Raw genomic sequence first — 27925 nt, forward strand, 5'->3', positions numbered from 1 at the left:
AAATGGGAAACTTCAAGGATCAGTCGATTGTAGTGGAATGAAAAGGAGGCTGACGGTGCCTAAGAGAGAAAATAAAGGGAAGCCACGGGGTGGAAATGAGGGGACAGGATGTCTCCTTATGCATTATAATTTGTCCTTTCACATCCATTGGATTGTGAGCAAGAACAGATAGCATTTTTAGGATGCATCCACCAGGTGGCGGCATTGAAAACATTTCTTAAAAGGGGCCCTTCCAATATGGAGGAGAATTTAGCAAACTTGTTTTTAAAGGAGAAAAAAATATTTGCTCGTTGATGGATGGAGAGTTACATGTGTGCTTATTATATTATCATGCGTGTGTGTGTGTTGTAGTTTTAAACAGTAAAAGACCCCTTTCTCCAGAAATACAACTCAACTTGGCTAGATTTGGCAGGGCAAGTTTGAACTAAACATCTCAGATTGAGGAACCCATTTGTATACCTTCTGATTGATGTGAATATGCCTTACATTTTCTTCTCTTAGCCTAGGGCTATAAGCCTATATTTCCATTTTTCTTTTCTTATCCTCTTTATTAAGAGGTGAGGGAGACTATCAAGCGGCCCATCCTACCCCTCCCTGCAGCTGATGGCTGGCCCTGTCCCCACCTGCTTGCCAGGCTTGAAACCCCTAGGAGCTCTCGCAGGAGAGGTGCCTACAATTCTTAAACTTATGTACCAAGACACATCACAGAATTGGTATCTGGGAAAGTTTGGTCTCTAGCCTTATTCTGCCTCTTTCTGGCTCACTAATTTCAGGTGTTATCATAAGCTTAAAGATAATAATGCGTGCAAAATGCTTAGCACACAGTCTGGCACATATGAGGTGCTCGGGGTATATAAGAAAAGGGATTTTTTTTTAATTTACATGTATTTCACTTATGTGTTTTCAGCAGAAGCTGCAGAAGCCACAAAGCAACATCTTGTCTAGCTCTGCTTTTTTTTTTTCTTCCTTACTTATTTTTCTAAGACTCAAGAAAGATGAGATAGATGAACCAGGAACTGAGATTTACTGCTAATCTTTGGACATGGGGCCAGGGGTAGTCTTTGCCTATCTGCCTTAGACAGGCTGCTGCTTTTGACACGGAGTTGTTTTTGTTTGTTTGTTTGTTTGTTTGTTTACAGCGAGGCTAAAAGCCTGCGTGTGGAAGAAGTTAGCCAAGATTGGAGGCAGGCCCAATTCTGCTACTACCTGCAGATACAGGCCCTGTGAGGTTCTAAAGAGCCCCAGTGAGTCAAAGATGCCCAGGGCAGTTCTAATTTCTGCTGTCCATTTATCTATAATCACTTCCATAGGAGACACGGATGGGGTGTAAAGAGGAGAGATGAGGTTAATCAGAAGTGAGACCTTTGGGGACACCTGGTGGCTCAGCAGGTTAAGCATGTGCCTTCAGCTCAGGTCACAATCTCCGTGTCCTGGGATCCAGCCCCATGTGGTGCTCCCTGCTCAGCGGGGAGTCTACTTTTCCCTCTCCCTCTGCCCCTCCCCACGCGTGCTCTCTCTCTCTTTCATGCTTACTCTGCACTCTCTCTCTCAAATACATAAATAAAATCTTAAAAAAAAAAAGAACTGAGCCCTTGATGGTTGTTTTCCTGGAAAGCTGGAATGGGTGGACAGACTTCTCTGATTTGCTTCTCCCTGCTGTCAGGCACGATGTCCTGCAGGGAGCTGCTCACTGAGCCAAAGCTCCCCCCACCCCTGCCAGGCACTGCACTGACTCTGTGTGCTCTGATGTAGGTGTGAATCAGAACGGACTGATGGGTACTGTTAGGAAGCATTCAAGCAGCAAGCCCCTTGCCTAGCCTGCCCCTGGAGCAGCTTTCAGGGGGCCAGCAGGACAGAAGCGAATGGTCTGAGAGCCTGAGGGAGTGTGATGGAGGCTCAGCCATAAGGATGGGATAACACCATGTCCTTGATGCCTCAAGTGGTCCATTTGCAGTTGCAAATTCCATAAATACTCCAAGTGGTCAGGGCTCATGGCCCCCTGTGTACAATTACTCCGCAGGACTAAGGCTTGTTCAGGCAACCTGACAACCTTGTGCTTGTCAGGTAAACTCCTCTGTAGGGCCTCTGGCTTGATCACATCCTTCGTTTGGCCTCTGTAACCATTTACTGACAGCATGACACATTCACTGCTCTTATAATTCCTGTCTCACTTTCTCCTCCTAATTCCAGGGGGGGGGGGGGGAGATATTCTATTTCCTTTGAGTCTTTTCTCAAATTGGGGTTCCCAGACCATCCTTGGCTGTTCTTAAGGACTGTGAGTTCTGGACCCCTCTCAGGGCCAGGCTGCAAAGCTGCAGATGAGGAGAGGGCCATCTGTAGATTTCCCAAGGCCTTTGGGATGGACACTTTTGGCTTGCTGTGTGGGTGGTCTTCTGTCTGTGACTTGCCCCACATGAGGCAAGAAAACTGAGAGCCGGTGTCTCCTGGGCCCACTGTGTCTGCCCTCATGAAAGCAATAGAAACGGTCAGTTTAGGCCCACCCCACACATATTGGCATGATCATGCCTCCTAGGATTGACTGCATGGTGGCCACCCCTCTGCGGGTGGCCAGTCCCTTCCACCGCCCTGTGAGTGATGTCCACTCTGGGGCCCCTAGGCCATTCAGCAAACTGAAGCTTCTTGCCTTCAGGTAAGGTGGGGCAGATCTCTGTTTTCAGGGGTCTGAATCTTATGCAAATTGGGGAACCCTCTTTGGGAATAAGAATATAAAATACGAATTAATAAAATTCTGAATGAAAGAAGATATACAGAGCAGAAAATAAATCACAAGCTATAAAAGTTGGCAAATACCACAAACATCACAAAAATAACACAATTTGTAATTAGCTGCCTGGAATACTTAGTAATTTTTTCCCTACATCTTTTGGCAGCATCCTGTCTTTATGGAAATTTTGTGATATTTTTAATAGGATAACAAGATAATCCAGCCTTTACTCTGGAGTGGTTAACCTTTTTTTTTTTTTTTTTTGGTATAATTGACAGTTTGAGAAGTTTCTTTTAGCTTCCTAACCTACTACTTTGGGGAACATAGATAAAAATCACTGGTGATATCACATAAATGTTAAAGATTGCTGTCAAATTTGGGGATTTCTCTAGCAAGTTTCTTTCATGTATCACACATGAGCTGTGAGATTTGGAAGAGTATTCCACAGATTATCTTCTGGCTCTGTAAGTTTTTTTTCTCTACCACTGATCACATGTTTTGGGTGTTGGGCACAGTAGCAAATGGGACATATTAGGTCCTCTGGCCCTGCAGGTAGGCATCACACTGGGTGAGTCCAAATGCTGAGTGGTAGAAGTATCCCTGAAAGCCAGTCCTACACTCATCATTAAACAACTGCAAGGAAGAGACTCAAATCACTTGCATATATTCCACTAAAGCCTACTAATAGAGTGTATCCCTGACTCAACTTCTTGTAGTCGGTCCCTGAAAGTACTCATGGCCACTCTCCTGTCACCTAACACGATGAGAAACATGATAAAGGGAATGTCAGTAGAAACACCCCAGCTTTAGCTGGATTTGAAGCTAGGATGTCTACTTTTGAAACTCTGACCAAAACATATGACCATGTACAGACCCTGCGAGAGCCTTTGCCAGGGCCTTGAAGGGGCACATGCAAAGGAGATGCCCAGAAGCTTCAGATGCATCAGCCTCTGGTAGCTCCACCTCTGGGCTCAGGCAGGAGCAGATGCTGCTTTTCATTGAGTTTAGAGGGAAGAAAGACCATCAAATCCTTTAGGCTACTCTCTGTCTTAGTTTCTAGTAATTGTACAGTTCATATGAGGAAAAAGAAGTTAAATCATATTCTAGCATCCTCCTCTTGGCAGGCCCCGGAATTTCATTTAATCAATATTTGTTAATTGATTGGACTGGATGAACAATTTGAAAGCAAAAGGGAAGAGATCTGTTTAGATCTGGAGGGGCCCTTGGCCATCGTTGATCACTCAGTTCACAGATATAAAAACCAAGGTCCTGGGAAGCCCGGGTGGCTCAGCGGTTTGGTGGCACCTTCGATCCAGGGTGTGATTCTGGAGACCTTGGATCGAGTCCCATGTCGGGCTCCCTGCATGGAGCCTGCTTCTCCCTCTGCCTCTGTCTCTGCCTCTCTCTCTCTCTCTCACTCTGTCTCTCTCTCATGAGTAAATAAATAAAATCTTAACAAACAAACAAACAAACAAAAACAAAAAAACAAGGTCCAGAGTAGAGGAATGACCAGCTGAAGGTGACAGTGAATCTCAGCGAATCTTGGCCTACAGCCAAGACACTTCTATCTTGTATACTCTGCCTTTGCACAAAACCATGGCAATTAAAACCACATTACAAGTCACCATGAATTAAGGCACAGAACGAGGAGAGGTTCAGATGTCTAGAAGCACCAGGGACTTTGAGCTAACATATGTTGAAGGTTTATTGTAAAGTATTGTGAATGCTTTATAAACCCCTATCCCAATTAATTATCATTGCTGTACAATGCCCAGCTGAACCACAATACTGTACTGGAAGGGTGACTGTTGGCCATGTTATCACCTCCAGATGAGAAGCTAATGGTCTGTTCTGCTCAAGCTAGGCTGAGGGTAGTAGGGTGAGCCTGCATAAGGGCTCTGGATCAGAATCCTGGCCTGACAGACAGTACAGTCATAAGGCACCACAGCCAGGAGTGGGGAAGGGAGTCTGATTCTCTCTAGTGTTCTGAAGGGGGATCCAAGACCAGAATCTGGAGTGAGTCCACCCTGAAGGGAAAGGTTCAGGTCTGAATAGGAAGCTCAAGTTCATGTCCATAAAATCCTATCCAGGCAGAGGCCCTCCCCCCAGGCGGGATTGTTCAGAGTGGAGGCTAGTGGGAAGTGTTTCATGGACAGGATCATCCATGACATGGGAGAAAAGATAGCTGCCAGCAATGAGACTGGCATAATGATGGGAGAGGCCCGACAAAGGGTCAATAGTGGAGGTGGCGCCAAGAGGGAGGACGTAGGCTCAGAGGCTGACCTTGGCCTCTCCAAGCCTCTACTTCCTTGGATATCAAATGAAAAAAAGTAATGGGGAGACAGAGCTTATAGGATGGTCCTGGGGATTAAATGAAATATTTTCCATAAACCAGATGGCATATAAAAATGACAATAGAAGGTAATTCTAATCAGAGCCAGGGGCTGCTTTAACTGATTGGGAAGCTTTGTATTATGTATTTCCTACTATTTGTGTCATTATATTATGAAATTGGTGTTTATGATTGTGGGCTAGGGTGGGATAGCCTGGGACTGTTAGTCCTGCCTGCCTATTAACATCCTCCACATCCTAACATCCTCCACATCCAGGGGCCCAGGCCCTGTAGGTGTGTACAGCCCATTCTGCCAGGAGACTTGTGGATCTTGTAGCCAAGGGGCTGGGCCAGTGGGTTCAGGAGATTCCTATAGCCCTGTACTTCTAGAGATGACAGCCAGGGAAAAGAGGAAGGCAGCCTGCATTGACTGAGTGCTTGCTGTGTGCCAGGCACTGACTCTGTTGGGGCTTCAGATGTTATCTTGTTTAGCAGAGCTATGCAGTGGCTCTTGCCTTCCCCTATCTGTGGTTTCACTTTCTACAGTTTCTGTTATCTGTGGTCAGCCTCAGGCAGAAAACAGATGATCCTCCTTCTGATGTATCATCAGTAGGTCGGTAGTAGCCTAATGCTACATCACATGCCTCCATCATTCCCCTCATTTCATCTCATTAGGTAGGCATTTTAGCATCTCACATCATCACAAGAAGAGTGAGTAAAGTACAGTAAGATACTTTGAGAGAGAGAGAGACATTCTCATATATTTTATTATAATATATTGTTATAACCATTCTATTTTATTTTTTTAAGGATTTTATTTATTTATTCATGACAGACAGAGGGAGAGAGGCAGAGACAGGCAGAGGGAGAAGCAGGCTCCATGCAGGGAGCCTGACGTGGGACTCGATCGCAGGTCTCCAGGATCACACCCGGGGCTGAAGGTGGTGCTAAACTGCTAGGCCACCGGGGCTGCCCTCATTCTATTTTATTATTAGTTACTGTTGTTAATCTCTTACTGTGCCTAATTTAGAAATTAAACTTTATCATACATATGCACATATAGGGAAAAACATGGTATATGTAGGGTTGGGTACAATCCACTGGGGTCTTAGAGCGTATCACCTGTGGATAAAGGGAAGCTATTGTAATTAGGTATTCTTATCTCCAATAGAATACTCACTAGGTATTGAATCCCCAGTACAAACAAGAAAATGGACAGTAAGAGAAATAATTTGCTCAAGTGCATGGCTGGTGAGCAAAGAGCCAGGATTCAAACTTGCATCCGTGTAAATCCCCAGCCTATACCTTCCATATAGCAGGTATAGAAAAAGCTGTGGATTCCATTTCATGCTCAGTTTTCCCAAAAGAATCATTGACTCCACTAGGAAAGTAAATTACAAGGTAACCTACCTTGTCGAGTTCCCCAAAAAGCCAATTGGGATTTTGCCTGGAAGTGAGATGAATCTATAGACTTCTTTGAATAGAACTGACATTTTTATGATATTGAAACTTCTTATTCTTGAATATGGATTATTCAGTAATTCTGGTGTTCATTGGATGACAGTAATTTAAGAAGGAAGAAAAGATAAATTCAGACTCATAGGATGTCAGTATAACATACACCCTGAGAAAGCATTAGTGTTTAGCATACATAAAATACTACTATAAATCCATAAAAACAATCCAAAAGAAAAAAATGCATATAAACAGCTATCTTAAATAGGCGAAGACATGAATAATCAACAAATCTATAAGGATAAGTTTAATCTTATGGGTGGTCAAGAAAATGAAAATTAAGGCCACCATGGGATAATTCTTTATGCCCACTCATTTATAAAAACTAAGAAATTCGATAAGATCAAATATTTCAAATATGAAGGACAGGAACACATATACTTGGCATGAGTGTAAATTTATATACATACCAGAGAAATATTAACTTATAAACTTGAGATTAGTAAGTTAATACTGTGACCCATCAAATTGTCTGTATACCTTGTTAAACTTCTGTCTTGGAGTACTAAAAAATCATATACAAGAATGTTTTTAGTAGTTTTTGTGGTAGCCAAAACAAGAGCAAACTGAATGTCCATCCACAGAAAAATACATAAATAAAAGTATCATCACTCTGTGGAACATTATATAGCTCTGAAAATGAACTACCTAATGCTGTCCACCAACGTGTAATGATTAATGAAAATGAATTCCTCAGAACTTCGGTCAGTAACATAAGATGACACCACTTTTATCAAGCTAAGAACCAAGCAAAGCTAATGAGCATACTATTTAGCAATACTACACACCTGGTAAAATTATTATTATTATTTTTTAAAAAGCAAGAGCAGAATAAACACAAACTTAGGGAATAGTGGCTCCCCCTGGGGCAGAGGCAGGGCAGTGGGGTTGGAGGACATGCGAGGATTCCACCTGAAACTGGAATAAGGGGTATTGGTTTCACGAATCTGTTTCATCTACTTTGAAACTGATACACATTGTATCTGTGAATATGCCATCAATTACTCCATACTCTCAACAGCCATGTCCTCCACGTACCTTGCTCCTGACACACAATGGCACTTTTGATAAATAATCATCAAATCAGAAAAAAAAAAGTTAAATACGGAGAACAGCTTTTGGAGGAGGGAATCCTGTGTGTCGGCCTCTTTCCCTCATCTGACTGCACACATGCAATGGTGTTATTACAGGTGGCCAACAGCAGCTTGCAAGAGTGAGAAGGGGGTCTTTCCCTCCCCCCACTCAGATGTGGATTTGCCCTGATCCTACTTCTAGTCCTCATCTTTACACAGCTGTGACTGTTCCCCTGAGCCCAGGGCGTCTTTGCTTTTCCAGAATGATCTCTAAGGCCTTGCTGGGGTTGGAGGGTGGTAGTCACTGGATAGGTTGGGTGGTATCCTGGGATCCACAGCCTTCCATTCCAGGCTCAGAGAGGAGAACCAAGGTGCTTCTGCCTCCCCATCCCCTAATGTGGATGCCTGCCCTTGTGTCCAAGGTCCCTGGCCTTTGCTGGACCAGCTTGCCCTGCTCCATCCAACCTTCCAGCTCCCAAGAAAGGACAATAGCCTTCTCCACTGCTGCTCCCTCTTCTCTTTGTCTGTGTCATTTTACCTCCCTAAAAATGCCTTCTCTGCCATTTCAGTGACATTTGAGGAAGTCAGTCTTCTGGGTTCATTTCACCAATCCCACAAACTTAGAGTAACTTTGTTTTTATTGGAATTTGATTTCTGTTTTATAGGTGGAATAAAGGAAAGGAATTCTGGCTACCTAAATCATCTGAGAGCTTGAGTTCTGTTCTGTTAGGGAGGCTTAGTAGAGTACCAACCAAAGGCCCTTTGGTGCCTTACTGTTTCACTGGGGCAGGCCCAGCTCCTCCCTGTGCCATTCCTGGAAGATGGCTGGATTCTGGGGAAGCATTCCTGAAATGCCCATGACATCATTTTTTTTTTTTAAGCATTAGCAAGAGCTTCTTCTTCCCCTTCTCCTTCTCCTCCTTCTTTTAAAGCTTTAAACTCTAAGATGTTAGTAATCAGTGTTACATTCACTTTTCAGTTTCACAGACATGAGGCAGATATAACATGCTTATCAAAGGGATTCCTTTTTGTACTTTATGTACCAATTTTTCTCTTTCAGGGTAGAATGGATTCATTGAGTCTGTCTTAAAAGATTAAATTATTTTATTCCTTTACATTACAAGGGGTGACACCTGGCTCCTCATGACAATGGCACCCAGCCAAGCAGAACCTTCGGCTTGTGACTGCCACGTCCTCAGGTGCCATGCATGCGACTGAACCTTTTAGGGCTCTAAATAAATGCAGAGCTTGAGTTAATTTAGAAAATATCATGCATAACCTGCCCATTATTTTCCTAACCCCAAACAGGCAAGAAGGATGCAAGCCATGAGCATGTTATTTCAACTGTCAGAGTAATGAAACCAGTAACCAAGAGGTACTAGTAATTCACAGTTCCTGAAAACAAAGCAACTTAGCAGGCCTCTGAATAGGTGTAGGTTTTTTTTTTTTTTTTTTTTGAGCTCATATTTTAAAACTGAGCATCATTTAAATGAATTGTTTCAAGTGATTGTTTTTGTAATACATTATGAATGTACTGGAAAGTTAGAATCAAAATGCCCATTGAGAGCGTAATTGTCAACACAATGGACAAGATTATAAAAAGTGTACCTGTCATATCCTTTTTTAAAGTTCTGCATCTACACTAATGCTATTTTCCCAGTGACTGACTTTAATCAAATTCCCCCATCTCCTTCTGACCTCAGTGTAACTGTCTTCATAACCCAGTTGAAAAGAGGAACATCTAATTAAGATCACATTCATACTTGAGATCTCTCTGCCTGGTGGGGAAAGATAATATTGTCACTCAGTGTTTGGGATGGGTAATATTAAATGCTTTTCCCCAAAGGCAATGCAGTTGAATCAGGAGCCCTTATGGATTTATAGAGACTTTAGCATCTTTGGAAAGGAGGCAGCCAGGCATGTTACCAGGGAGTCAGTGTCAGGGTTATCTGAGTTTTTCATGACCAGCTCTGCTCTGTTCAGAAAGCAGAGTTTATTTAGATAGTCAGCCTTGCTACCCACAGTGAACTTGAGATATTATGTTTATCCAGGAGAAATTTACATAGATTCAAATTCAATCTGTTTTGGTGTTCAGTTCTGTGTATTTTGACAAAAGTATATAATTGTGTAACAATCACCACCTCAGGCTCTGAAGTCCCTCTTTCCCCCTAGTAGTCAATCCTTCTCTGTTCTCCCCAGCTCCTGGTAACCACTGACTTTTTTCTGTCTCTATGGTTTTGACTTCTCCAGAAAGCCATATAAATGGTGTCATGTAGTATGTAGCCTTTTGTATCTGCTTTTACTTAGCATGATGCCATTGAGATTCATCCATGTTGTTTGAGAGCAATTTCTCTTTCTTTCTTTCTTTCTTTCTTTCTTTCTTTCTTTCTTTCTTTCTTTCTTTCTTTCTCTTTCTTTCTTTCTTTCTTTCTTTCTTTCTTTCTTCTTTCTTTCTTTCTTTCTTTCTCTTTCTTTCTTTCTTTCTTTCTTTCTTTCTTTTTTCTTTCTTTCTTTCTTTCTTTTTTTCTTCTTTCTTTCTTTCTTTCTTTCTTTCTTTCTTTCTTTCTTTCTTTCTTTTTCTTTTTCCTTCCTTCCTTCCTTCCTTCCTTCCTTCCTTCCTTCTTTCTTTCTTTCTTTCTTTCTTTCTTTCTTTCTTTCTTTCTTTCTTTCTTCATTATTTCTTTTTTGGTAATATTTTATTGTATGAATATACCACAATTGGTTTATCCATTCACCATTTGAGGGACATTTGGGTCATCTCTAGTTTTGTCAATTCTGAATCAAGCTTCTGTGAACATTAGCACACAGGTCTTTGTATGGATGTCTGTTTTTATTTCTCTAGAGTAAGTTCTCGGGAGTGAGCTTGATAAAAGATACATGGTAGGTGTATGTTCACTTTTATAAGAAAACATGGAAACACGTTTTCCAAAGTAGCTGAACTGTTTTCATCCCTGTCAACATCAGGAGAGTTCCAGTTGCTCCATATACTCACCAGCTCTAGGTATTGTCATGAAAAAGTAATAGCTATTCTAGTATGTGTGTAGTGTTAGGTCACTGTGTTTTTTATCTGTACTTTCTTAATGGTTGTACAGATAAAATGGTGAGCATCCTTTTATGTGCTTATTTGCCAAATATATCTCTTCTTTGAAATGTCAGTTTTCATAGTATTTTTTATCATTTTAAAATTGTACTTTTATTTTCCTATTATTGAGTTTTAAGAGGTCCTTAGATATTTTAGATGAGTCCTTTATCAAATATGTGTTTTTTCAGGTATTTCTCCTAGTCTGTGACTTGTCTTATCTATCTTAGGTTATTTTAATTTTATTGTTTACAACTAGTAATATGTGTGCATAGTTCAAAAGATTTGAGGGAATATGGAGTGAAAAATAAGTCCCCTTCCCATGAATCCTAGTGATCCAGGTCCTCTTTTGCGAAAAAATCACTATTATCAGGTTTTCTTGGAGAGAGAAAAGGGAAGAGAGTATTTTCTAGAAAATATTGTCTGAAATTACAAAAATGTGTACATAGAGTTTTCTTTTCCTCAGTACACAATAGTATGGGATCCACACTGTCCTGCGTCTTGTTCTTTCCTATAACAGTTTATCTTAGTGATCATACCATATCATCTCATGCAGAGATGTCTCATTCTTTTTAATGGTGAAAGGTTTTTCCAGTGCCTGGATATGCCATCATTTATGTAATTTGCTGCCTATAGGTTTCTAATCTTTTGCCATTATAAACAATGCAGCAATGAACACTTTAGTACAGTAATTGCTGTCATAGGAATTACTGAATTATGGGGCATCTGTATTTTTAATTTTGGAAGTTATTGTTTAATTTCCATCAGACATTTGAACCAATGTAAACTCCTACCAGCAGTCCATGAGAATGCCTGTTTCTGCACATCCTATCCAACCTGTTTATTTATTTATTTTTACTTCTGCCAACTTTATTGTAAAAGTATGTTCTGGTTTTTAATTATATTTCTCTTATAGTTAAAACCAGCGATATCCATTGTGGTTCCTTGTATGTGAGCTATTTGCTGTTCTTATCCATCTTAGATTGGGTGTTTATTGATTTTCTTATTGATTTAGAGTTCTTTGCAGATTAAGGAAATTAGCACTTTGCTTTATGAGTTGAAAAAACTTATTACAAGTTGTTTTTTTTCTGGTGACTTCATTTATAGTGTTTTTTGTACTCTGCAGAAAATGTTCATTTTTAAAATTTCAGCTTAAGCATGTGAAAATGATGAATTAAAATAATCTCTCCAGATCACTGAGAGAAGTAGGGTGATCTCAGTGTGCTGTTCTGTCTCTGTGTACTGAGCCCATGTTGCAAGTAATGTGTTAACAATATAGTAGAGTGGGTAAACCCCTGTTCGTTGTGGGTGAATGTATAGTTTTCAGCACTTGAGGAGATTAAAGATCCTATCTAGAACAATCTGCTCTGAGCCCTGTGTTTCTCTGAATGGGAGAAAATTGGGTTGAGAGCACAAAGTAATCTGGCTGGTCCAAAAGGCTTGCAGTTCCATATGCGTTTGGAGTGTTTGGTGCATGGAAGCATCATCCATTGCATGTGCTTTTGTTGAAAAAGTATGATAGCTTTGGCCTTGGTCTGAGTGAAGCAATAGGTGCGCAGTAAGTCACTCTAGGAGAGGCACAAGCCGGCAAGGCCTGCCCTCACAGAGCTGTTGAAGGTGGGGAGTGTGGACTGTAGCCCAAGCCAGAGTTACAGGCACCAGCAGGGAAAGATGTCCTTGACCAGCAGGTATGAGAAGAGGCCTCCTGTTGGGAGCACAGTGGGCTCTGGCACCATGGAGAGGATTTGGTGAGGCAAAAGAGGCAAGTGGGCCTCTTTCAAAGAATGGAGAACTTTAGTAAATAGATGTGGCCATCCTTCTTAGAGTCAGTTTATGGAAGATAAGCCTCACTTTCTTGGGGTTTGCTGAAGGCTTTTCTCATCAAATCCCATTACCCCGATTTTTTGTGTTCTTAGAGATTTTGTTCTAAATGGGATACAGACTCTGAAGAAGTTTTCCAAATGCTCTGAGCCCAATCAGCATGGCTTGTAATCAGCGTGTGCCTTGGCAGCTGATGGGGTGGGTCATGTACCCCTGACCCATGCAAAGAGTCAGTCACATTGTCCTGGGTGCTGTTTCCATGATAGCTTTAACTTAGCACTGAATACAGTAAAGGCATGGCTCCTCAAGCTTTGTGAAACAGAAGGTCAGATTTTCTAGAATGGGTCTATGGCCCATAGAGAGGCTTTACCCAAGTTCCTTGGAATTAAATTACAATGTATACCCAAATGTAAGGAGAAGGTGTCCCCTCTCCCCCCTCAAACCATCCCACAGAAAGGAGGGAGTTATCCTCTATTCAAATCCTTTCAAATTATCTTCTATTACCAGGCAGCCTCTTTTTTTTTTTTTAAAGATTTTATTTATTTATTCATGACACACACACAGAGAGAGAGAGAGAGAGAGATTGAGAGAGAGAGAGGCAGAGACATAGGCAGAGGGAGAAGCAGGCTCCATGCAGGGAGCCTGATATGGGACTCGATCCTGGGTCTCCAGGATCATGCCCTGGGCGGAAGGTGACACTAAACTGCTGAGCCACCTGCGCTGGGCTGCCCACCAGGCAGCCTCTTAATGACTTTGAACACTAAGTATTGGGTAGGAAAGACACATTAGCTTTCATTGATCTCCATCAGCTCTAGTTGGGATACTTGTAGAGCTCACCAGAAAGAACTAGTGAGAGGGGGCAGGAAGCAGAGAGAATATAAATACAGGAATAGTAATTATCCTTAAGGAAAAGGTTTCACTTTTTCAAGTGCCATTAATTGTAAACTAGCTTTTGAAAGATCCTTTAAAAAGAAACATTTTGTCAGATCACTCCAGGATTGCTAGGGGAAATCAGTGCCCTATGTCGTGTCATTGGGTACTTGTACCTTGGGATAAAAATCAGAGTGATTGTATTGTTTATGGATTAGAAGAGGTCATATCTTTGACAACTTGGATCAAAGGGAGATTGACATCTCTGGAAAATGGCACGGAGATGACTCAACAACAGGTTCCAGGGATGTAGAGAAATGGATGATGAAGCAAGTGGGGAGTTGGGATAAAATTGCATTATGACATATTTAGAGAGCAAAAAATAGCAATCTTTGAAAAATAATGTTACTTTGTGATATGTAAGATTTAAATTAGCTATGTACAACTAAATTGTAATCCAAAATATTACAAATTTATTTGCATGAGTTAATAATGTTATTATATTAAAATCTTCACATTAGGAAAATCAGTGTGGTCTCCTTATATTCAGAAATTTACAGTAAAATTTACAGTAAAAAGGAGATGAAGCACTTTTTTCTCTTCTAGCACCTACAGGGTCTATAGAGGGTAGTAGAATCAGATAAAAACCCAATTGTATTCATTATCTACAATCAGTGAAATGGAGCAAGGGTGCCTAATTCGGGGAGAGAAGATTTGATGTCACTGCCCAGAACATTGGATGCTCAGTATACGCTAGATATAGAAAATCATTACCCTCTGTCCCTCATGTTGACTTAGCTAAAGTTATATTCAGTATATCTTTTTATGATTATGGAAGCAACTCTGTTGATTCTCATTGTTTGCGAATTCACCTACTTGCTGAAATTTATTCGTAACCCCACATAAATATGCTCAGCATAGTCATGGGCACTAGAAACATTTCAGAAGCCAGATTGCACACATTCCCAGCTGAGGTTGAACCCAGTGAAGTCCTGCCTTCTCATTTCAGTGCTCATACGATAAACAAGTTCCTTTTGAAGTCTATTTGGTCACATTTTTTCCCGCATTTTTGTCCTTTTTTTATTTTGCTTTTTGAAATGGCGCCCAATGTAGTGCTCAAGGGCTGTCTCGTGTTCCTACGGGCAAGAAGTCTGTGATGTGCCTTACGGAGAAAATGTGTGTGTCAGATAAGCCTCATTTGGGCATGACCTACAGTTAGTGGCAGTTGCGTTTAATGTTTGTGAATCACCTTATATTAAATAAAGTGTCCCTGTATGGAAACACACACATACAACAAGGCTATGTATTGATTGGTTGATGGAAATCTCCGTAGCATCTTGTAGGTATCAAACCTTTATTTTCCCTGGAACAGGGTTCAGCAGCTGCTAACTCAGAGTCCATGGCTGCTTTATAGAACATAACCACTGTGGATCATGAGACTTGACTGGATAGGTGGAACATTCTGTTCAGTGGCTTGCATCTTACTTATCAATATATCATAAACCTTTTCTTGGGACATTTCATAATCTTAAGATTATCCTCTAACACTCAGTTCACAGGCAATTTGCCATCGTAAAACTGGGGCAAGTGATTTAAAAATGTTACTCCAGGCCAAAGCGGTGAGGAAACTAATGAGAGAAACTTGCAGGTGCCTGTGCATGAGGTCAGGTATCTAGGTCTCTCAAAATGTGAAATGAAGGGAGCCAAATGAAGTGTTTGCCTTTCATCCAGACATTTGACAGGATGAAGATATTAACCGTCTATGAGGCCATGTTTATTTGATCGCTCAAACAGCACCTTTCAATAACTTCTTCATAATAAGAAGGAAGGGAAGGAAAACACTTTGGGAAAGACAAAATCTACCTGTGCAAGCCTTTCCTAATGGGGTATTCTGCAGAAAACAAGTGCCACAAAGCATTGGTGGGTGTTATTTGTGGGGTGAGGTGTAAATGTGCAATCACCATGAGGCTCAAGGTAGGAAGCATCTTGTTTACTCTATTTTTCCAGATGTCATTAGATGTGACTCTGGAACCCCTTGTATCTGTGAGGTAAGAAGTTTAAACACCCTTATGTTAGGAGCATTCTTCTTTTATTTTGAAAAAAAATTATTTATTTATTCATAAGAGACACAGAGAGAAAGAGGCAGAGGCATAGGCATGCGGGACTCAATCCCAGGACACCGGGATCATGACCTGTGCCAAAGCTAGACGCTCAACCACTGAGCCACCCAGGCACTCAGGGACATTCTCCTTCTTCTTAGCCTCCATGTGAAGGCTGCAGGGAACTCATACCTATTGAAGTAGTTGGCGAGGGCTCTCTGTGGTTGCTGCATGCTAAATCCCACTGCTGCGGGGTTTCCAAGTCATCATGCGAGGAATGGAGGAATGGCGGGGTGGAGGGGGCAACAGATTCCTGATGCCATTTGACTCTTGCCTGAGGTTTAGCTGCTAAAGCACATCCCTGGGTGTCCGCCAGTGTCGCCTTACTGAGTGATCACCCTTCCTGAAGACAGAAACTCTAAACCACAGCCCCCTTCCTGCTCAGAAAGTCTCTTTTTCCCAGGGCTGGCTGCTTCAGCCCTCTCTGCTCCAGACCCCAGGACCCCCTTCCACTTCTTGGACCAAGTACTTTTTTTTTATTATGAAAATGTTTGAACTTGACCTCAGTCATGTAGCATCATCCTCTGCAAAATAGGTAAAAGGATGTTCAAGTCAAAAGAAATTTGTCAAAACTGTGGACTTACTTATTTTGTAACTTTCTGGGGTCTTTAGTATGCTGGGTGCATTGTGAGTCAACAGGGGGAGGATGGGGATGGGAAATGTTTAAAAATGGAGGCTTTTTGGATGTGTAACACTTCCTGGAGTTTGTGCTTGTTTGAGGGCACTGGGAAACACAAGGGTGGTAAATAGCTTCTGAAGCTCTTGAAGTTGGCTGGTGATGAGTTTCCTCTCCTTGAGCCCATGTCCTTAGCTGGAGATGGAACCACTTAGTCCAGATCCTTCTTCATAAGTTGGGGTCGAAAATGGTGTCCTTTGGAGTGTACTGTTGATCTCCATTCAGGAAGTGTGAAACATCCATTGTGGGCTCCATGTAAAGCTTACAAAGGTGTGAGACTTCTAGGGACAGGCCTAGGGCTCAGGGCTGTGGGACAGGGAGGATCTTCTACCTTTGTGATATTGGCCTCAAGCCCCAGGGCATCTAGAACCTAACAGCCTGCCCTATAGGACTGCGGGGAATTTAGAGACTCCCCCTATAAAATGGGCAGGTAGCACTGTCTTCACGCAGAGCCCTTTCTTGACTAGAGTAGTGTTGCTCTTTGGAGCGAAAGCATGAGGTAGCCCTCAAAGACAACTTCAGGCTTCTGTCTAAGAAATGGAGGCATTGCGTGGATTGAGGAAATCCACACCTTCACATCTGCTACATCCAAAGCAGGTGGTGCATCTTCCAAAAAGACCTCTCGTTTACGTTACTCAGTGATCCTCAGCTGCAGGCTGAGCAGAGAAGTCTGCTGCCCCAGGGACACATCACTGGCCTCTGAAGGATGAGTTGCATTCCACCGCAGGTGCAGGCTCTGTTGGCCAGAACAGAAGTCTGAACTGTCTCTCATTCCAATCGCTGAGTTGTGAGTGTGCTACATTATCCTGGAGGGTCTCTGGGTCTCCTCCTGGAACAGGGGCACTGGAGCTAATGCACAGATGTCCCTTGGTCAAGTGGGCTAGTGTCTTTAAGATGCGCAGTGTAATGATTTTCTGTTTCCCTCCTGTGAGCCTCCCACCATGCAGCTTCACATTCCACAGCTTCTCCATTTTGTCCCTTGACATCCATATAATTTTGATCATTTGAAGCCTGCAAATAATACTTGCTCCTTACTATGTGCTGTATTGGCCTCAATCACCCACTTCGTTATTTCCAATTATGCTGAATGAAATGGTGATATTAGAGCTGCTATCCTGCACTTGTGCTCTGCAGGTTATAAGTTGGCAGCCTCATGATCTACCAGCAGGTTATTTTGGAGGCTCAAAATCAACCTCAGAAGGCCTCATCTGTAAAATAGAGCGTATTATATGTTGGACAGAAAGATCTAAGAAAACATTCAGCTTGGTGGGAAGTCTACTATTCCACCTCTGCAGATTTCTTTATATCTGCATTTTTCCACAAATAGTCCAATCCTGACACTCCTTGCCATCCTGGCCCCAAACACATTCACTGGGCAGAATGTCCAGCAGCCTCCTTTGAACCACACCACTTAACAGATTGTATCACATTCTCCATTTTGGGGTCTGACAAGCCTCTAAAGGATAAGTCTATGTCAGTGCCCATCAGAAGTTCCCCAAGGAGGCTTGGGGGAGAGGTTTTGGCCTTTGGCCAGTGGTGGACACAACTGTGAACTTGATGCCAGAAGTCTGGAGCCTGGGACCTAATCTCACCACTACCTAGTTTGATAACCCTGCACACATCACATAACATTTCCAGGCCTCCCTATTTTTCCTCTTGAGTGTGGACATCACTGGTCAACATGAGGATTAGAAAATTAGCCATGGACATGGCATAAGGCCCATCCCTGAGTGAATGGAAGTGCGTCCCTATTTATATATTCTGTATGGACCTCAGGTTTCTCAGGAATTCATTGGGAATCATCATTTTTGCTCAACAAACTTTTCAGAGATGATGTCAGAATCAAACAAAACCCTGACTGGAAGTGCCCGGTGGGAGACTACAATATCACTTGCATTCCTCATGGTTCCCAATTCCCAGAATCCCACATGGCTCAGGGGCCTTTGGCCTGAAGGGTGTGCAGTAGCTGCTGTTTGGTGTTAGTTGAAGAGAGTGCCTCTGGTTTGTGAAAACTGATTTTTTCCCAATTCCTCTTGGTGGCTGAAAGCCTTTCAGCTGTATGGTCTGGATGCTGAGAGCCTGGCCCAAGATGAGAACCTATATGGGCTGTGACTCCCAGCTTCTCCTTTTTGAGTCAAAGAAGGTGTTAATGAAAAGTGGTGACTCTGCACACAGTGTGATGAGTAGACCGCTCTTTGTCTAGCCTTGGTGCCGTCTGCATGTCTAGACATGTTTGGTCTCCTTTTCTGGGTACCTGTGATTTTTTGGAGGCAGAAAGACCTATGAGGTGAGTCCTTCAGTGCCCACAGGGCCTGCCTTGGGAGGCAGGTGTGAAGTGAATGCATGTACACATCTTGCTTCCCCGGGTCACATCATCCGGGGAGAATTTGCCAAGGTGTCTTCATACCTTACAGGCTGTGAATCTTGAGAAAATCACTTTGATCCTGGGCTTCCCCTGTTTCAGATTTGGACAGCCCTATCTACCCAGTGTGCTAGTTAGAATTAGATCTGAAAATGTGTGCAGATGAAGTTGAAAGCCATTTTTTTTTTAAGATTTTAATTATTTATTCATGAGAGACACAGAGAGACAGAGAGAGAAAGAGAGAGAGAGAGGCAGAGACACAGGCAGAGGGCGAAGCAGTCTCCATGCAGGGAGCCTGACATGGGACTTCATCCTGGGACTCCAGGATCACGCCCTGGGCTGAAGGTGGCGCTAAACCACTGAGCCACCCGGGCTTCCTGAAAGCCATTTTTTTCTATCAACTTGAAAGTAAGGGCCTGGTTATCATGCTGCATCATTGTCCTCATCAAGGTCATGGGCAGGAGGTAGGAGGGAATGAGGCCTCCCTTTCTGTCTGCCTGGGTGAAATCCAGATCTGCTGACTGGCCAAGAGAGCCAAGTTCTGAGAAGAAGTGCTTGGAAAAGAAACTGCTGGTGGTTGGTGGGGGGGGGGGGGGGGGGGGAGGGGATTTTGCAATGTTGTTTAGGCAAAGGATGCCCTGGCTGGGTCTTGCTACTGGGGATACAGAGGGATGAGACCTCCAAGGAGCCGGTGGGGTCCAGAGGAGCTTCTCTGGAAGAAATGTTCAGGGACTCTGAAGAAGGAGTCCCCTGCATCCGGGTAAATGGGTAAATCAACAAACTATTGTGTTGTTAACTTGGGCAAAGTTATTCTGGTGCCTCGTGCCTAGATACTTACTCCAACCTATAGAGAAAAGAATGGATCCCAGTGCCTGAAAAAAGTGTTCTGTAACCTATGAAATCAAACCTATGAAATCAAATCAAATCAAATGAAATATTCTGTAACCTATGATATCAGAAAGTGACGTGAAACAGGAATTATGAGAAATTAAGTCACAGGGTAGGGGTTTTGTCAGACTAAATTAGAGGTAAGCAATACCTGCTTCGCTCTGAGGGCCCTCACTCAAAATAAAACGGATGCTTGCTGGCATGTGTGGTTTCTTGTCGGCACACTCTGATGTGTGAGGTACGGCGGGCCACAGGGTGAGCAGCAGAATGGGAATCATAATTATTTTTCATAGCAATGTCTTCTCGAGCTTCAGAGAGAGAGAGGGCCCTCTCTCCTTGCACATGCAAACATCAATTTGGGAGCTGAGGAAGATAATTTTCACATGCAAATGCATATGAGTTGAAATGAGCAGAGGCAATGGATAGAATGCTAAAGAGACACATGCCTCCTCCTCTTCCAGTACAAAGGAGCAAGGGGCTGGAGAGAAGCGGAGACTTCTTGGAGGAGGGGTGGTACACACCTAGTGAGTGTCTGTGCTCACCTTCCTTGAACACATCCCTACATCCGTGGAACTTTCGAGAAGTGTTTTATTAAAGCTTCACCTAGGCAGAGAGTCAGGGTAATCCACTGGGAAGTGAAATGTGTGGGTGTGGGGTCCCATTTGGCTCCAGAGCCTCCTTTTTTGCCCCCTGGCCATGTGACCTCATCACTGGATGCTGTTGAGGTCAACAGGAGTACACTGTGGGCCCCCCGCCAAGACCCCCTGTGGAACATAGGCCACAAACCCAGGGGAGAAGGAACAGATGCCGCTGCATTTTCTAATACAGCAGTTTCTATGCTCATCCCTCATTCCAGCATCTCCTGTGGGGCTCTCCCTCCCCAAGTGACACCAAGACTGTGGAATCCGGGGGTCATATGGAACTGTCTGCCACCAGGGCAGAGTGTCTCCTGGCCCAGAACCCCTGCCATTCCAAGCCATCCTTGGAACACTGCAACTTTTCCAAGATGCCTGGGCCTGTGGGCCCAGATGAACCTTCAGTCACCATTTTTCTTGCTTGTGCTGTTTACAGAACAAAAGTAGCTCTGCTGCCCCATGCCCATCCTACACATGTACTGTTCTCCCTCACCCCCACCAGCTTCTTTGAGGAAATCCTCCTTTTACACTTTTATGTCTCTGGTCAAAACACTGAGATTTCCAAATCTCTCCCCAGGATCCACTAGAGAACAAGCCTGGAGGCTTCTCAGGAAGACCCTGCCTTGGACTTGTCCAGTTCCTCCCTGGGAGCTGGGAGCATAGGTTGGTTATCTGCCAAATCAGCAGAGGGATGGGAAAGGTGAAAAGAAATTAATACCTATTGCAATTACCTCTTCTCCATGAACCTCATCTATGTTCATGTAAGTGTGGAGGTCATTACATACATGACAAAGGTAAGTGCTCTTGCCCCTTTCTCATCCCCCAGACAGGTGGTTAAAAGAACTCTGCGCTGACCCTTTCAATTCTGTGATTCTCTGTGTCTGTAAGGAAGGTACAGCTTAACCCATACTTTGGCCCTCTGACACCTCTCGTTTGGGGGATGGCAGCTTTGCATCTTCAGAAGTTTTGACACTGCCATTTTGTATAGATTAATGCTGAAAGGATTTTAAACATGCATTCCAGCAAAATGTCACAGTCATTTTAGGGAAGGGCTATTGAGAAATACATCCCTGCAACATTTCCCACATCTTCTTGTGGTAAGCCTAAAAATAGCCAGGAGGATTTCACTAGAATACTGAAAACTCTGACCACAGCAGAAGTAACAAATTGAATGAGAAGATCTTTAATCTCTGAGAAGGGCCAGAAGGGGCTCTCTAATTTTCTGCTTTGCCACCAATGACCACTAAAGTCATTGCCAACTGCCAGACCCTTAGCATTGGTGAGGAGACGTATGACAATTTGAAGCTAATTTTCATTTGTTGTAGAGAAAGAAACAGTTGTTTCCTTCCCCCCCCCCCAGAGTTATTCCAACAAAGACCCTTCTAGTTAACTCCCAAGACTCAGTGGCCATCAGCTTGGCTTGGCTGCTTGGACCTTTCTCAGGGAGATCAGCCTGCCTTGGTCTGACTTCATAGGAATTTCTAATTAATTAATTAATTAATTAATTAATTAATTTGAAAGAGAGAGAAAGCATAAATGGCTGAGGAGGGGCAGAGGGAGAGGAGAGAGAGAGAATCCCAAGCAGACTTCTTACTGAGCACAGAGCCCAATGTAGGGCTCAATCTCATGACCCTGAGATCATGACCTGAGCTGAAATCAAGAGTTAGACATTTAACTAAGCCATGCAGAAGCCCCATAGGAATTTCTGAGGTCAGCACAGAGATTCTGGTAATCTACAGACATGTCTAGTGATGAAGAGACTCTTTAAGGTATCATTTAAAGGTGATAGAAGTCTGGCTGGACATCGGGTCACCTGGCTTCTAGCTGTGACTCTAGCGCTGACCAGCTGTACAACTGGGAGAAGCCTTCAACCTCTCCAGCTCATTCTTCATATGTGATACAAAGTGAGTTTATATAGTTGCCAAAAACGTCTTGGGTTTCATTGTCAATTATCTTTCAGACAAAAGAACATGATACAGGGGAAGATAGAGTAAATGTACTTTTCCTATTTCTCCATGAAGTACACTAAATCCTCTGGACACTGCATATTAAACAAGCATAAGATGACCTTGAACAGTAGAGAAAAAGGCAGATCAGCTAAGGACTTTGAGACCCAAGGAATGGCTTGGTGGTGAGCTCCCTGGGTTTTCTTTTTGCTTCAAGTATCCCATAGTTGGAACTGAAGAAGCCAGTGACCCGGAAATGCCAAAGGGAATAGACAAAAAGATCTTCAAGAAAAGCCCAAGGAGGGGATCCCTGGGTGGCTCAGCGATTTAGTGCCTGCCTTCTGCCCAGGGCCTGATCCTGGAGTTCCAGGATCGAGTTCCACATCGGGCTCCCTGCATGGAGCCTGCTTCTCCCTCTGTTTGTGTCTCTGCCTCTCTCTCTCTCTCTCTCTCTCTCTCTGTGTCTCGTGAATAAATAAACAAAAAAAAAATTTTTTTAAAGGGTGATCCCTGGGTGGCTCAGTGGTTTGGCGCCTGCCTTCTGCCCAGGGCATGATCCTGGAGTCCCAGGTTTGAGTCCCACATCGGGCTCCTTGCATGGAGCTGTTTCTACCTCTGCCTCTGTCTCTGCCTCTCTCTCTCTCTCTCTCTCTCTCTCTCTTTCTTTCTCTCTCTGTGTCTCTCATGAATAAATGAATAAAATCTTAAAAAAAAAAAAAAGAAAAACAAAGCACAAGGACTAGGGAAAAGCAGTATCACAAGACAGAAAACCTTCAGACAATAATCACTCTTCCACCCAAACATCATTGCAAAAGCTACAGCTCCTCTCTTAGCTACACCAGCAAAGACTGTATGGGGAGTTGACTTTCACCCTAAAGGTTGGAATGAGGTACCCCAGCAGCCCCTCTGTGGTGGTGTCAGAAAAGGCCAATTAGAGACCCAGGACTTCCATTCCTTGTGGTAATGATGCCCGCCCCACCACAGTATCACTGGAGAACGCATGGGGAGCTGGAGCTCCCAGTTCCTACTTAACAGTTGTGATGGGCCCTTCCTACCTTGTATGCCAATGCAGGCCAAGTGAAGAACTTGCACTTCTAGCCTTACCTGGTGGTAACAAGGTGATACCAATTTTCCTCTTGCCAGGCTGGTATTGGAGAAAACTAGCTAAGGTGGAAGGTTTAAATAAAATCCAGAGTCTAAGATCATAATACAAAATGCTCAGGTCTCAATAGAAAAGTCACTTGTCATACCAAGAACCAGAACCAGGAATAGCTCAAGTTGAATGGAAAAAAAAGCAATCCATAGATGCTAAAGCAAGATGACAGATATTGGAGTTAGGTGTCAAAATCTTTTAAGGGGTCATAACTTTAATGAGTAATTATGAACACACGTGAAATTAAAAAAATACAAAGTCTCAGCAAAGAAAGAGAAAGTCTCAGGTGAGAAATAGGAGATGTAAGAAAGAACCAAATGGAAATTATAAGGCTAAAAAAAACAATAATTGAAACAACAGTCTCACTGGATGGATTGAGCAGCAGAACAGGAGAGGGGACAGAGGCATAAGTGAACTGCAAGATGGAAAAATAGAAATTATGCAATCTGAACAACAGATAAAAAAATAAACCTTAAAAATTGAAAAAGAACAGAGCCTCTGGGATCTGTGGGATTATAACAAAAGATTAAGCAATTGTATTATGGAAACTCAGAGAAGAGAAGAGAAAGAAAATGGAGCTGAAAATGTACTGTAAGAAATATTGCCTGAAAACTCTCCAGATTTGAAAAGAGACACAAACTTACAAATCCAAGAAGCTGAAAAAAAAAAAAAAAAAAAGCCAAACCCAGAATAGGAAAACCCCAAATAAACACACACTAAGACACATAAACATGTGAAAACTAAAGGCAAAGTAACATCTTGAAAGCAGCCAAAGAAAAATAACATGTTGTCTATAAGAGGAAAATAATTGGAATGACAGTGGATTTCTCACTAGAAACCATGGAGGCCAGAAAGAAGTGGCACAACATAGGGCTGAAAGAAAAGAGTTGTCAACTCATAAACTGGCTGAAATGTCCTTCAGGAATGAAGAGAAAACCAGAAGGAAACTTAAATAATTTGTTGGCAGCAGATCTACTCTAAACTAAAGATAGAAATTCTTTAGACAGAATGGAGACAATAAAAGAAGGAAACTTGAAATATTAAGAATGAATAAAGAACACAATAAAAAATATGGTAAATACCATAAAGTTTTCTTCTTCATTTGAGTATTCTAAATTAAATAGTTGAAACAAAAATTATATGCTGTTTGAAATTGTTCTAAATTTTTGTAGAAAAAATATTTAATGTGATTATATTATAAATGGAGATATAAAAAACATAAAGGGATGTAAGTTTTCTATGCTTCCCTGAAACTGATAAAATGACTGTGATAAGCCATATGTATATAATACCTAGAGCAACCATTTAAAAGCTATACAAGGAAACATAGTGAAAAACACTAGAGATACATTAAAGTCGAATTCTAAAAAAAATGTCAGTTCAAGTAAATGACATCAATTCAGAGAACAGAAATCATGAAAACCTGAGCGAACAAGCAGAAAACAAAAATACACTGGCACATTTATTACATATAGTTACATATAATATAGTTACATTACATATAGTATAGTTAATTACATTAACTATAAATGATGTAAATATATCAACCAAAAGACAAAGATTAGCAGAATGAGTTAGAAAAGCTGGCATAACTGTATGCTGTTTATAAGAAATCCACTTCAAATATGATGACATAGGTAGGTTGAAAGTAAAAGGATGAGATAAGATAAATCATGCAAATATTAATCCAAAAAAAAGAATGGACTATATTAATATCAGATAAAGTCAACTTCAAAGAAAAGAAAATTACCAGGAGTAGAGGACATTGTAGAATGATACTCAGGTCAGTCCACTAAGAAGATGTAGCAGTCTTAAATGTGTTTGCATATGCACCAGGCAACAGAGCTGCAAAGTATGTAAACAAAAGCTGATGAAGAACTCAACACATTATATTCAGGAGCCCTCAACTTGTTCCAAATTTGACCATATACTGGGCCATAAAACAAACCTTAACAAATTTAAAAAAATTGAAATCATACAAAATGTGTTCTCTGACCACAATGGAATCAAAGTAGAACTCAATGATAAAAATGAAACAGGAAAATATCAAACAATTGGACACTAAAGAATGCACTTTTCAATAAACCATAGGGCAAAGAGGAAATCTCCAGGGATGTTAAAAAAAAAACCAAACATTGAATAGAAGGAAAGTGAAAATACAACATAACAAAATTTGTGGGGTATGGAAAAAGCACTGCTGAAAGGAAAATTTGTAGTACTTAGTGCATACACTAGAAAAAAGGAAAAGTTTCAAATCAATAAACTCCCACTTGAGGAATTTAGAAGAAGTAATAAAAAGGAGCAAACTATCGATACACAAAATAGCATGAGTGAATCTCCAAAGACTTATGCTGAGCGGTGAAAGTGAATCCCCCAGATTTGTGTGCTCTGTGATTCCATTTATATAATATTTTTACATCAAAAAATTATAGAGATGGAGAATAAGGTGAGGTAAGGAGGAGTTGGCAGCTGGAGAGAAGTGTGGTTATAAAAGGGTAGTGGGAGGGATCTTTGGTCTAATGGAACTGTTCTGTGTTCTGACTGTATGAATGTTAATACACTGGCTGTGACATTGGAGTACAGTTTTAGTTTTATAAGAGGTGACCACCGGGGGAAATTGGGTAAATGGTACAAGGGATTTCTTTGTGTTATTTTTTACAAGCATTTGCAAATCTACAATTATCTCAAGATTTTAAAAAAAGCCTAATTAAAAAATTTTAAGTTTTTATTTATTTATTCATTATAGACAGAGGGAGAAGCAGGCTTCCTGCAGGGAGCCTGATGTGGGACTCAATCCCAGGACTTCCAGATCACGCCCTGAGCCAAAGGCTCAACCACTGAGCCACCCAGGGGTCTCGAGCTTAATTAAAAATTTAAGAAGAATATGAGGCACAATAATCAGTGTTTACAGAACTAGTGAGTTCTGAAGTTGTGTTTGACTTGACATAAAGATCCCTGAAGGTCCCGCCAAAGATGACTTCACCTCTGCAGCCTCATCTGGCACTCATTCTCCCTGTCTCCTGCCGTTCTGTCTACTATATTGGCACTGGGTTCTTTCTATCCCTGATACACACCTTGCTTTCTTTTGCTAAGGGCCTTTGTACATACATGCTGTTCCGGTTGCCTTCCCTCCCCTCTTCACACTTGTTCAACTCCTACTCATCCTTTAGATTACTTTCTTAGGGATGACCTCTCTGATTAGGTAAAATCATCCTCTATGCCATCCTGTGTCTTGCTTACATAGGACCAGTCATGTTTGTCACATTTAATTTCTGGTTTGATTTGCTTAAGATCTTCCTTCCTCAAAGGTCTATAAATAGACAATGTGGGGACGGGGTCTGCTTTGACTCTCCAGTGTACCTCCAGCATCTAGCGCTACGTGTGGCATATAGTAGGTAGTCACCCATATTTGTAGAGTGTCTAAAAGGGTACATGTGGAGGATTATTCACCTTTTTTCTCTCAAACTAGCAAGGTCTTTGACATTGTTCAAAACCCAGGCTAGATCACTTCCTTGCTCTGGGTGACCCCCCATACCAGAAGAAAAGTCAATGTTGTTTCCTTTGAATTTTTCATATGTTCAGTTAATCCTGACCAGGCAGGAGGAACACAGGCAAGTAACTGTCCTGATGTGATCATAGTGGATTTGCAGAAAGAGGTAAGGTTCAGGGAGATGTGCTCAGGGAAGAGCTGTCTGACATATGGGTAAGCTAGCCTTCTCTAGGGAGGGGTCCTCCCCAAAATAAGCTCCTCCCTTCAATGACTCTACAGTGTAGATTGATTCATTAGAGCTGTGCACTTCTGTGCTGATTACCTGTGTCTTGGAGGAAAGATGTATCCTCCCTCAAAGACTGTAATTAAGACTGAATAAAATATATAGTACATCTGCCCTGTTCAGTGCCACTCTGCTGCCTCTCAGCCCAGCTAGCCTTTTCTCTGTTCCAGCTCTATACCATCTGAGCAGAATCACGACTTTTGGAAAGCAGTAGACTGATTCAGGGCTGTCCTAAAGTGGAGGACATGAGGCATCTCCCTGTGTCATCACAGATACCAGAGTACCCCACACCACAGCCCTTATGATACTGTCTTCACACCTGCTGTCCCCAGTAGAGTGTAAGTGCTCCGAAGAAAGGAGAGAGCTTATTTTATTCCCCACTGTATCCTCTGCATCAAAGTCTGTACCTATAATGTAGCAGATGCTCAGTAAATGTTAATTATGTGAATGCATAAAACTAACTTGTACTGTTTCATCATTGGACTTTCTTTTCAGGTTTTTGTGCTTTGCTTGAATCTCCATTGCCCAGCTCACTCACTCCCTCTACCATTCCCATGCACACCTGATGTTCCATGTCTGTATTACATTCTGCGTCCAGGCTGAAAGCAGTTTAACTAGTATCACCTGGTGGGTAAAAATGTCCAGTTAGTTTACACATTGAATCTTAGTCCTCTCAATAGGCAAGCTTTCCAGTAAGTGTTGAAGGAAGAGTTAAGTAAATGAAAAATTATTGTACCCTTGTTGTGCGTTGGACACTATATTTTGTGTATGTTGTCTTGTCCGTTCTAATGTTTTCCATTTTTCACAGAGAAGGAAACTTAGATTTCACAAAGATAAGCTCTTTCCCTGAAGCCTTACAGGCAAGGAGCAGGCACCAAGCATTCAAATTCAGATCTGCTTCATACCAGGAAGATAATC

At 42.1% G+C, this 27925-nt stretch overlaps 1 long non-coding RNA gene across 2 annotated transcripts in view; it reads left to right on the plus strand.

Annotated features, from left to right (window-relative positions):
- Positions 1–22537, plus strand: part of LOC144290559 (uncharacterized) — a 69108-nt gene extending 46571 nt beyond the window's left edge. Inside the window, exons 4-5 of one of the 2 annotated variants that reach the window (XR_013358151.1) lie at positions 20713–22039; positions 22299–22537. This is a non-coding gene — a long non-coding RNA (uncharacterized LOC144290559). Of the gene's footprint in view, positions 1–20712 lie in introns of both variants that reach the window. The other variant, XR_013358150.1, reaches the window with a different exon arrangement.
- The last annotated feature ends 5388 nt before the right edge of the window (positions 22538–27925 follow it).

The sequence above is a fragment of the Canis aureus genome, chromosome 2, assembly GCF_053574225.1.
Source record: "Canis aureus isolate CA01 chromosome 2, VMU_Caureus_v.1.0, whole genome shotgun sequence".
NCBI lineage: Eukaryota > Metazoa > Chordata > Mammalia > Carnivora > Canidae > Canis > Canis aureus.